Raw genomic sequence first — 12,407 nt, forward strand, 5'->3', positions numbered from 1 at the left:
TCTTCCCCCCTTCCACTTTGACCCACCCCAATTTTCGTCCACTTCTCCCTCACCCCTTCCTTGTAATCTCTCTCCTTGAGGCGTCCTGTGGATGTTGACTGTAATCTCCCCTGGAGGAGAGCTAAGAAATGCACCTCCAGAGGGTCTGTTTGCCGTTGGAACCGCGTAGAGAAAGCGTGCAAACCCGTCAACTGCTCCCGCCGTTCCTCTCCCTCCTCAACCCAGGCTCGCTACAGAAGAGGGGAGTAGAGTCTGCCCCCTTGTTGTATCTATTTTCCCCTTCTCCGCCAGGGCTGTGGCCGGCAAGGGGCTCAGGAGGTGAGTCCCTTGCCCACACCTCCAACCCCGCAGGCCCGGTTTATAACATGGACAGCCCTGCCCTCTAGTGTTTGCAACCGGGAGCCCTAAGGCGCCATCAGCTCCAGAATTTCTCTTTTATAACCTAAGCAAGACCTGGAGTACCTCGGAGCTGCGACCTCCAGTTCACAATACCACCTGCCTCACACCCGGGCTCATCTTTTCATCCCGCCCCCACTACCCCCCTCTCCGTTCACGGTGTCCCGGGAGGCTGCGACCTGCGTAGATGATTTAGCAGACTGCCCCTGCCCATGCTCCTGCTCCTCCTCCTCCTCCTCTTCCCCGCTCTCTCCCTCTCGCCTCCTCTTCCAGTCCCGGCGCCCAGACTCGGCGAAGCGCAGCGCCTGCCACCAGCGGTGCCTCGGGCTGCCCCGCGCGCCGCGCTCCCAAGGTTCTGTCTCGCCGCACCCCGGCGAGCACTGGCGCGGGCAAGGACGCTGGCGGGGAGAACGCCCTGGGCTCAACGTACTCCAGAATCGAATGTTGAGAGAAGCAGTGCTTTGATCCAGCTCAGGAGAAAAAGGAGCGGGTTCCGAGTGAGACTTCTGGAGCCAGCGGGACGTGCCGGTTTGCCCAGTGCGGCGCGGCTGCACGCACCGACCACAAGGTGAGGGGCGCACACCTTCCGGGACGACCTGGCTTCCCTTCTTACCCCCACCCACTCCAGGTACTCCAGCTCTGGCTTGGGGATGTTTGCCAGCTTTGAGGCGCAAAGGCGGCGGGAGTTGGGATGCGGGGTGTCGGTGGGAGACTATGAGGGTCGCCCGGGCACTGTGCCTGCACGCTGGATTATAGTACAGAGAGCATTTCTTGTTCAAACAATTCCTCAAATGTGTGAACCTGAGAATCAACATTGTGTATAAATGTGGTTTGAGCATTTCATCCTGCTTCCTTGCAAAAGGATTAGAGGCAGCTTAAACATTAAATAGGCATGGAACGGGTGCTGGGGGGTGCCGGGGAAAACTTGAGTAGAAATCACAGGGAGGTGGTGTGCTCCAGGGACCCCGGGAGAACTGTGTGATTTCAAAGCCAGCTGATTAAAAAACCTTTGATTAGAAAGGACTGCACTGTTGCTCCAGCCCTCAGAAAATAATACTGTGCTCAGTCCTGATAAACAAAATACCCAGGTGAGGAGGTAATGAGGCAGGCTCATTTTTTTAAAAATACAAAATAAATCTTGGAGGTAAGAGTTAAGATGAGAAGTTCGGTCTTAAGCCATCTCCACCCAATACTACAAGGTGAGAGGCTGATCCCCTGCCTAATGAAAAGGAAAGGAAATTGAGTCAAAAGGGAAGTGATTCCAGCTGCTATTACAGGATCGTAGTGGTTTTGCATCTATATGTATATTTCTGCCTGTGCCCAGTTTTGGAAGAAAGGACCTTGTATTCAACCCAACGCTGCTTGTCCTTGAGTTAGAAGGATAAGGCAGATGGTGTCATCATCCCAAGGTGCTTCTTCCTAACCTTTCTAATTGTCCTTCCTTGCCTCCTGCACCAAATCTCTTGGGGAGGGAGCAGCCCAGGAGGAAATAATAGATCGTCAAATGGGTCGGGGGAGCAGTGTTTTTCCCAAAATAATTTAGGCTCATTTCATCATTCTTATGTTTTCCCTCAAAGCTCTAAGCAGTATATCGTCCTAAGCTGAATTTAACATTGTTCCAGAATATATATTTACCATAGTTATACATTCAGACACAATATGCATAACCTTAAACAGCCAGGATGCACTTGTGAATCAGGGGCTTCCCTTACTTAACCCTGCGCAAGAGAGGCAAAGCAGGCACGTGGGTCTGATTCCCTGTGCAGTCTCCTTCATGAGGAGCATATGTGAAATACCTTTGAAATACAGAGAAGATTGAGACAGCTTTTCTGTTTCTGGTACAGTTGCTTTCCTGCTGAATTAAGTGAAATGACCCTGTCTTCAACAAAAAAATGAATGGAGGCATTTGAGGCCCATTTAACAAATGCACAAAATATGCCTGCCTCAGTTTTTTCTCCCTTCAGAGCTTTAGCCTCCAGCCCACGGAGTTGTGATGATGAAACGGACCTCCTAAGTGGGACTCAGCTCAGTTTCTGTATCATATTTAAAACAGAGTATGTTGCTTATTTCTAAAATTGCACGGCACCTCACCACTAACTGTTTTGCTGCATAGAGGTATTTCATCACTAAGAGAGCTATATAGAGAAACTCACTGAAATCCTGATTCATCATTGTTGATAAAACTTAACTATTGTGTCATCATCATATGACATGGGCTGCAGAAGCTCCAAGGATTGCTATAGATCTCAATTGAGACTTCTAGTAACAGAGCTAGAAAGGAGCCTTTTAAAGTGTAGCCATGACTCTGGTCATTAGGTATATGCATGTTCAAATATTCCTTTAGGTGCTTGTTTTCGCTTTCATAACAATTTCCAGGGATGAAAACTTAGCAGATTATTTTTATAATGAAGAGTATTCAAATTAACAATGTGTATCCACCAGCTGACAAGTTTTAAATTCCACAGAAATCAACATCACAAACATAGTAAGATCAAGTTTTCATTCTTTCCTCTTCTGCCATAATGACTTCATTCAAGGCCTAGTCCCAGACCAAGTGCATGGAGACGATGGCTCATGTCTCTCAACATTTGCGCAAGGGAATGGTGCCTCCCTTGCAACTCAGCGTGATGTCACCTTTGTTAGCCATTCTGGTGTCTATACAAAATATTTGCTCCCCATTTCTTCTTATTGATGCCTGGTCAGCAGCAATCATGTAAATAAGTTTCCATTCTTCTGAGGAAGATAACAAAGTCAGGGTTTCTCAGAAGTGGTGCCTAGGAAGAGACAAAATCCAGGACACATCTCCAGTTCAGGTAACACTGCAATACATTTCAATTTCCTGCTGTGTGATGGGGTTATTATTGAAGAGGGAAATAAGGTGTATCATTCGCAGCACATTGTCCCCACCTGGCTCAAGCACCGCCCATTCCCCAGGTGGGCTCAATATGCTACCCCCCCCCCCAACCACCACCACCACCAAGATACCAAGGCTGCAGATGAAAAGTAGATCTCAGCCAGGCATGATGGCTCACACCTGTAATTCCCACACTTTGGGAGGCCATGGCAGGAGGATCACATGAGCCCATGATTTCGACACCAGCCTGAGCAAAATAATGAGACCTCATCTCTACAAAATATTTAAAATGAGTCAAGTATAGTGGTGTGTACCTGTAGTCCCAGCTACTTGGGAGGTTGAAGTGAGAGGATCACTTGAGCCCAGAAAGCCAAAGTTGCAGTGAGCCAAGTTCGTGCCACTGCACTACAGCCTAGGTGACAGAGCAAGGCCTTGTCTCAAAAAAAGAAAAGAAAAGAAAGTAGGTCTCTTTGCAGAAAGCCTCAGGCCCTGAACTTTTGTATCATCTTCTCATTACTCAAGTCTAATTCCCTACATCTCACTTTTACACACAGATCATTTTTTTCATGTTTCTTTTGATTGCCCACCCTGGAATTCTATTTCTACACTACCCTTTAAAAGTGAAAGATCAAATCTAACACTCTAATGTGGGAAAGCATTCCCTCTATTTCTACAAGCTTATTTACACAAAAAAATAAGCTTGACACTGATCAAAAACTGAATTTCTACCAAATAGGAACTTACTTTTTATGCCATAAATTATCAAGGCCATCTCAAGGCAGAGGTGAGTTTAGCATCTCATGCTTTATGCTCCTTTCTTCTGCACCTACCAGATTTGTATTATGTGTGAAATTATATGAACGTAAACCCCAGGGAAACATTGAAGATGAGTGTGCCATCATAAGTGATGCAGGGACAGATGAACAGGGAAGAGAAATGGGGCGGCAGCACTTGAGTGACTAACTTCTTTCTTGTTTTCTCCTCCCTGAATCATTTTCTAGAACCAGTATTGTGGCCCCTAAAATTTGGGGTTTAGGTCAGTCAACTTACCAAAGTTCATCTTCCTGGCGATGAAAGGACTTTCATCAAAATCCCAGCTACTTTTTATTCGTTCCCACATTTTGTGGATTAAGAAACTGAGAACCAGAATTTATAGAGATCATTCAATCAATTGGCATATTCCCGGATCACAACAAATTGATAAAATTCTTGAGAACCCTCTTTCTAATACAGTTTGACTATAATTTTGTCTTTCATTTTTAGTTCTCTTATTTTGTCTCATCCAATGTGGATTATCTGGTTTACTGCAGTCCTTACCTAAATAGATGTCAGTGTTTTGATCCCATTGTTGTATTCCCCTAAAACATATCAAATGAAAAACTGGACACTTTAATACGTTTATTGTTAGCACTCTCTCATGCTGATCAATTCTCAACACATGCATTTGTAGGATTAGGAAGACATAATCCTTTAGAAGAAGCTATAAAACCTAATCCTTCTGCATCTGGATCACTTTAAACTACAAGTTGTAAGAGGAATGAGCATCTCTGGATTCTAGTTATCAGTGCAGACCAGATGGAAGGTCTTTATGAAATCTGGTATGAGAAGGAAGGCATTTTATAGCAAGAAGAAAATATTTTGAGAAATAGCTACCAGCAGCAGCAGCTAGCAGTTCTAAAACTCTCAGATCCTCCTAATGACCCAATTAGGGAGGGAGGGAGGGAGGGAGGGAGGAAGGAAGGAAGGAAGGGAAGGAGGGAGGGAGGGAGGGAGGGAGGGAAGTGTTATAAATATTGGTCAGGGAAAAGCTTTATTATTAATTACAGATTAAATAATTAGCTACTAGGAAAATTCAAGGGGATAAATCAAACTGCCATTAGAAAGAATGAGAGAGCTCAGTAAGGTGGCTAGCTACAATAGCTTGCCTGGTTAGCAACAATATAATCATAGGGATTTATATTGCGCTTGTACACTGTTGGGCAGAAAACATGCCTGAGAGGTATAAAAGATGCTGTTAGCATCCAAGAAAAATGGGAAAGGAAAGCCCATCTCATCTGAGGAAGATGGAGGAAGAAGAACCTACAGAAAAGGATTCCACATTCCAAACTCATCCCTCTGAATTCAGTAATATTTATCCTTATATGATTTCTGACAGTGTAGTTTGTCATTGTAATTAATTCTTTCCTGTAAGTAAACAAGAATTGTATATTTACTTAAGTACCTTACATTTTAAACTTCATTACATACTGCAAATTTTAATGTTGAACTCTGCCCTAATCAAGGAAGTATTTGTTACCTAACATAAGAATTTGATATAGAGTAATCCATAAACACTATCCTACCATATAGTTCATCATAATTTAACATTTAAAGAAAGAAGCATGATTTCCTCTTTTATTATGCTTTCATTTGAGCCTTTTTAACTTTCTTATCATTCTTTCCTTCTGAGCCTAATTCAGTTCCTTACACAGATGCTCTAAAAAATCAAGCATTAAATATGTAAGTTAATTTGTAATTAGCAAATACATCATTTACAAGATACATTCATATTGGCAAGCATATTTTATTTCATAGATTGTAAACTGGTAAATCTCCTCACCCTCTCTGCAATACAGTAAGCCTGTTTCTAAGACCACCCGAGGTTTTATTTTATGTCCCAGGCATTCGAGAACCAGACTTTACTGACCCCAGGGTTTAGTGACTTACATATAAATGAAGCATCTTACCAAGAAAGGATGAAAAATGACTTTAGAGGAAGCAAAATCTCAAAGGTCACAAAAATTGATTACTTTCAACTTGGTGACAGAGGCAATGCTCCTGTGATGCAGATGGAGTAATTTCTCCAGCACAAAAGATGTCCAGCTAGGTCCCATTGGCTTTGAGATAATCTCTCACATTGCATTAAGTGTACTGAGTGCCCTGTCTCAGACTTATGTACCATTAGCATGCATTTAATTAACAATTAATGATTACATATTATTGTTACTATTACCACATATTCCTGTTATATTAAAATATGTGAAATTTGTAGCTATGTTTTGCCTGTTTAGTAAAATGAGTCTGAATCTAAGAGTGAGAGGGTCTACACACAGCCAAGAGGATGGGGTATTAACCCAGGCCTGTGTGAAGATATTTGCATCTCATGGAATGCTCTCCAGGGAACAAATTGACCTGCCCTGTGGATGTCAGCTAACCTCCCTCCAGCTTCCTCAGGGCTTGCTGAATGTACAGTGAGTGCCACTGTGCCAGTGTGGCGGTGAAGCACAGGCTCAACTCTACGGACCTGGGGTCAGAAGGCCTGGGTTAATACCCCATTCTCTTGGCTGTATGAGCTGCACGGTCTGTCATCATTACAATGGGGACAATAATACATGCCCTGTCTACCTCAGCCTCCTTTCAGGGAAGTTTCTCAAAACAAAGTATGCTATTGTGACTCACTGTCACCTGTGATGTCAAACTGCGCCTTGTGTTATACTCCTAGCGGGTAACACAGCATGGGGCTCAAGCCCAAGCTCTGGAGTCCAGAAAGCCAGGTTCATATCCCAGCTCTGTCATTCATTAACTGCTTTCACATCTCTAAACCTCAGTTTCCTCATTTGTTAGGGCTCGCATAACAGTACTATGTCATAGGGCTATTATGAGGATTAAATATGTGTATTCATTATTGCTAAATAATAAATTACCCCAAAACCTAATGACTTAAAGCAACACATTTTTATTATCTCTATTATCATAGTTCTATGGGTTGGGAATCTGGGTATGGCTTAGCTAGGTCCTCTGGCTCAGGTCTTTCACTCACAGGCTGCAAAGTTTCAACCAAGACTGCAGACATCTCAAGGCTCAACTGGGGAAAGATATGCTTCCAAGCTCACTCATGTGGCTGTTGACAAGCCTCAGGTCCCAGCTGGCTGCTGGCTGGAGACGTTGTTTTGCTACCACATGGACCTCCTTATAGGGCTACTAACAAAACAGAGTGCTTCATGCAGATGTTGCAGCTTGCTCTCCTTGGAGCAAGGGCTAAGATTGAAAGATGGCAAAACAGAAGCCACAGTCTTTTTGTACCTGATATCAGAAGTGATATCCCATGGCTTCTGCTGTGTTCCTCATTAGAGACAAGTCACTAGTTCCAGCCTAATTCAAAGGGAAGGGATTACACAGTGGGAGGAATACCTAGAGGAACCAAATCATTGAGAGCCACCTGAGATACTGCCTGCCGCAATATGATAAGACATGAGAAGCTGTTTGATAAAGACTCAATTCAGTATCACCTCATATTTTTATCTCATAGTCATGTTCTCAGACTGAAATTAGATAATCTGTGTCAAAGAATTTGTAAAATATAAAGCTCTATACAATATCAAGATTTTATTAGTTTTATTAATGCTGAGAATCCAGTTCCACTTTATAGATGGTGATATAAGAACAGCAAATCAACTAACCTGCACATTGCGCACATGTACCCTAAAACCTAAAGTATAACAATAATAAATAAATTAAAAAAATAAAAAAAAGAAGAGATGCGAATTTTACACCTTGCTCTGTGTGTGACCTTGGAAAAGCCATTTATTTGTTTCATACCTTAGTTCTCTCATAAAAGTGATGATAATAACAGACTTACCAGGATAAAATAAGATAATAGACAACCATGCAGCACACTGACAATATTTTGGTCACCCACAAACCACATATATGACAGTGGTCCCACAAATTATAATGGAGCTGAAAAATTCCTACAGCCTAGTGACATCATCGCTATTGCAGTGTTGTTGTAGCACAATGTATCACTCATGTGCTTGTGATGAGGCTGATGTAAACAAACCTGTGCTGCCAGTTGTATAAAAGTATAGCACATACAATTATGTATAGTATATAATACTTGCTAATGATAATAAACAACTATGTTACTGGTTTTTATATTTACTGTACTATACTTTTTATCATTATTTTGGGGTGTGTTCCTACTTAATTTAAAAAAAAGGTAAAAAGAAGTTTAACTGTAAAACAGCCTCAGGCAGGTCCTTCAGAAGGTATCCCAGAAAACAGCATTGTTATTACAGGGGATGACAGCTCCATGCATGTTATTGCCCCTGAAGGACCTTCCAATGGGACAGGATGTGTAAATAGATACAGTGATACTGATAATCCTGAGCCTGTATAGGCTGAGGCTAATGTGTCAGTATCTTAGTTTTGTTTGTTTGTTTGAGATGGAGTCTCAGTCGCCCAGGCTGGAGTGCAGCGGCACAATCTCGCCTCATTGCAGTGGCACAATCTCGCCTCATTGCAGCCTCTGCCTCCCAGGTTCAAGCAATTCTCCTGCCTCAGCTTCCTAGTAGCTGGGATTACAGGCACTCACCACTATGCCCAGCTAATTTTTTGAATTTTTAGTAGAGACGGGATTTCACCATATTGGCCATGCTGGTCTCGAACCCCTGACCTCAAATGATTCGCCCGCCTCAGTCTCCCAAAGTGCTGGGATTACAGGCGTGAGTATCTTAGTTTTTAACAAAAAAGTTTGAAAAGGAAAGAAAAAATTTAAAGTTTTAAAAACAGAAAAAAGTTTATAAAATGAGGTTATAAATAATGAGAATATTTTTGTATAGCTATACAATGTGTTTTAAGCTAAGTGTTATTACAAAAAGAGTCAAAAAGGTTTTTTTAATTTAAAAGTTTGGTTTTTTTTGTTTTTGTTTTTCTTTTTGTTTTTTTTTTGAAATGACGTTTCTTTCTTGCCTCCCAGACTGGAGTGGAGTGGCGTGTTGATCCCAGTTCACTGCAACGTCCGCCTCCCCAGTTTCAAGCAATTGTCCTGCCTCAGCCTCCCAAGTAACTGGGATTACAGGCATGTGCCACCATGCCCGGATAAATTTTGTATTTTTAGTAGAGATGGGGATTCACTATGTTGGCCAGGCTGGTCTCAATCTCCTGACCTCAGGTGGTTTACCTGCCTCGGCCTCCCAAAGTGCTGGGATTACAGGCATGAGCCACCACACCCGGCCTAATTAAAAAAGTTATAGTAAGATAAGGTTAACTTATTATTGGAGAGAGAAAAAATGGTTTTTACAAATTAGGTATAGCTTAAGTGTACAGTGTTTTTAAAGTCTACAGTAGTGTACAGTAATGTATTAGGCCTTCATATTCCCTCAACACTGACTCACTGACTCACCCAGAGCAACTTCCAATCCTGCAGACTCCATTCATGGTAAGTTCCCTACACAAGTGTCCCATTTTTTATCTTTATACCGTATTTTTACTGTACCCTTTCTACGTTTAGATACACAAATACCATTGTGTTACACTTGCCTAGAGTATTCAATACAGTAACATGCTGTCTGGCTTTGTAGCTTAGAAGCAATAGGCTATGCCACAGAGCCTAGGTGTACAGTAGGCTACACCATCTAGGTTTGTGGAAGTACACATCCTGATGTTCACACAATGATGAAATTGCCTAACAATGCATTTCTCAGAATGTATGATGCATGGCTATATATAAAATTATGCTGAAATCTAAAAAAATGAGATGATGGTCATAATGACAATGATGAAGATGACTATATGTTTCAGCTTCTACTCCATGGTCCTTTGAGGACAACTGAAGTAACTAGATATGATTTTTATCAGTTACGTTTTAAGTGTATGTATCAAATCCAGCTACCCCAAGTTTTACAATAACTTTATATGGTTCAATCTTATCTTGCTGAACACATTAGATATGCTCCCCTGAAAAGTGGCTTGCAAACAGAATTTTTAGAAACTGAACCATAATTAAAATGCACAGAGGCCGGGCATGGTGGCTCACACCTGTAATCCCAGTACTTTGGGAAGCCGAGACAGGCGGATCACCTGAGGTCAGGGGTTTGAGACCAGCCTGACCAACATGAAGAAACCCTGTCTCTACTAAAAATACAAAATTAGCCATGCGTGGTGGCACATGGCTATAATCCCAGCTACTCAGGAGGCTGAGGCAGGAGAATCGCTTGAACCCAGGAGGCGGAGGTTATGGTGAGCCGAGATCGCGCCATTGCACTCCAGCCTGGGCAACAAGAGCGAAACTCTGTCTCAAAAAAAAAAAAAAAGCACAGAGAAGGTTTCTATGTATCTAGTGGAATTGTACAATGCTTATGTGATCTTGTGATATCATTAATATTTTGTAATATAAATAATTATCCTTATCTTATTATTTTAATTTTCTGGCATTATAGCAAGTGCCCTTGAATTGGGCACACCTGTATAAATATTTATAGTTACTTAAGAACTCACAAAACAACCTTTGAAGTAGGCAAATAAAACCAACTCTTGGTTATCTCAAAGAGTTCTTTTTGTTTGATTCTTGTGTTATCTACATTTCTTCTCTCACTGTAAATTCGCATAAATTTGGCAGATACAAAACAAGTAAAGTTCAAACTTCTCCATTCAACCACTTTAAGGGATTTTTTTCTTGCTTATAAGTATATCACATGTTCATTGTAGAAAATTTGGAAATGCAGAAAAGTGTAAAAAATGTAGTTAAAGTTACTCTTATTGTCACCACCAACAGGCAGCCACTATTGATACTTTGATGAATTTCTGCCTTAGTGCTTTCCCTCTCTATAGGGAGAAAAGAGTGGTTTCTTTTTCAATGAAATCAAGAGTACATTATATACTTTTCTTGTATCCTGCTTTTTCTAATTAACATTATTTTTAAATGATATTTCCATTTATTGATTCAACAACATAAATTAGTAAATATTGACTATATCCAAAGTGGAATTTGGATGAACTGTAAGAAATATAGTTAATAATTGAATTCAGATTTTTTAAATCAATTCCAACAATTGTGAAGTAGTTTCTTTTCCTTTTTTTTTTAAATTTTACTTTAAGTTTGGTGATACACGTGCAGAACATGCAGGTTTGTTACATAGGTGTACATGTGCCATGGTGGTTTGCTGCACCTATCAACCCGTCATCTAGGTTTTAAGCCCTGCATGCGTTAGGTATTTGTCCTAATGCTCTCCCTCCCCTTACCCTCCACCCCATGACAGGCCCCAGTGTGTGATGTTCCCCGCCTTGTGTTCATGTGTTCTCATTGTTCAACTCCCACTTATGAGTGAGAACACGTGGTGTTTGGTTTTCTGTTCCTGTGTTAGTTTGCTGAGAATGATGGCTTCCAGCTTCATCCATGTCCCTGCAAAGGACATGAACTGATTCTTTTTTATGGCTGCAAACATTATCTATTTAATAAGTTTCACATATAATTACTATTTGAAAACATCATTTCTAATAAGTATATAATATTCTGTTGTATGGATATACTATATCTTATTTAACCAGTCATTACTATTGGACTTTTAGGTGGTTGTCAGTTTTTATACTATAAAATTATAGCATGAAAAGAAAATTTTTACATAAGTCTTTGTCATTCGTTATTCTAGTTATCTTAGTAAAAGTAGCAAAGGAGTCCTTGAAGTCACTAGGGGGAAATGAGGTTTGGTAATCCAAGTATAAATATATACACCACAGTCTTCTCTTCCCTCTTCCCTACCACTTCCTCTCACCTCCCACTGGCAGAAATTTGCAGGCTTTTAATGCTGGAAATTGCTGAAGTAACAATCTAATTGGGGTGGCCATCTGTCGTTTTTGGCCCACATGGTTCAGGTCACACTGAATGCACCCTTGGCTCCAAGAGTGACATGGGACCCAGGCCCATCCAAACATCTTGTTCTCCAGGGCACTGTGATTGATTCAGGGATGGGCCATGATCCAAGCAGACCAATTGGAATCAATGACGCTCAGTTGAGAGGTGTTCAGGTGCCGTCACCTACACTGGATTTGGAGATTTAAGGACACATGCCAGGAACTACAGGGACCCAACATAAGGGGAGTGCCTCCTGAGGATAAAACTTTACATGGAGGAAGGAAGAGCCAAGAGATGGAGAAAGATTCTTGACTATATTATTTAAGTTTCTGGATCCACCTGTGCCTGATCTACACTTGACACTGAAGTTTCATGAGCAAGTAAAGTCTCCTTCTCACTTACGCCAATTTAAGAAGATTTCTGTCATTTGTCTTTTAAAATGTCTTTAATAATCCAGAGATTTTTACCCTCTCAATTGACGAAAATGAGTTGCAATTAAGACAGATTCTGGAGCTGAATCCTAGTTCCGTCACTGACAGTGTAACG

General features: G+C 41.5%; 1 protein-coding gene across 1 annotated transcript in view; it reads left to right on the forward strand.

The window, feature by feature from the left end:
• The first annotated feature begins 467 nt into the window (after nt 1–467).
• Nucleotides 468–12,407, forward strand: part of HTR1E (5-hydroxytryptamine receptor 1E) — an 87,419-nt gene continuing 75,479 nt past the window's right edge. The window contains exon 1 of the mRNA XM_002817117.5: nt 468–964. The gene's annotated coding sequence lies outside the window, so the exon portion shown is untranslated. The remainder of the gene's footprint in view (nt 965–12,407) is intronic.

Source organism: Pongo abelii, chromosome 5, assembly GCF_028885655.2.
Source record: "Pongo abelii isolate AG06213 chromosome 5, NHGRI_mPonAbe1-v2.0_pri, whole genome shotgun sequence".
In the NCBI taxonomy this organism is placed as follows: Eukaryota; Metazoa; Chordata; class Mammalia; order Primates; family Hominidae; genus Pongo; species Pongo abelii.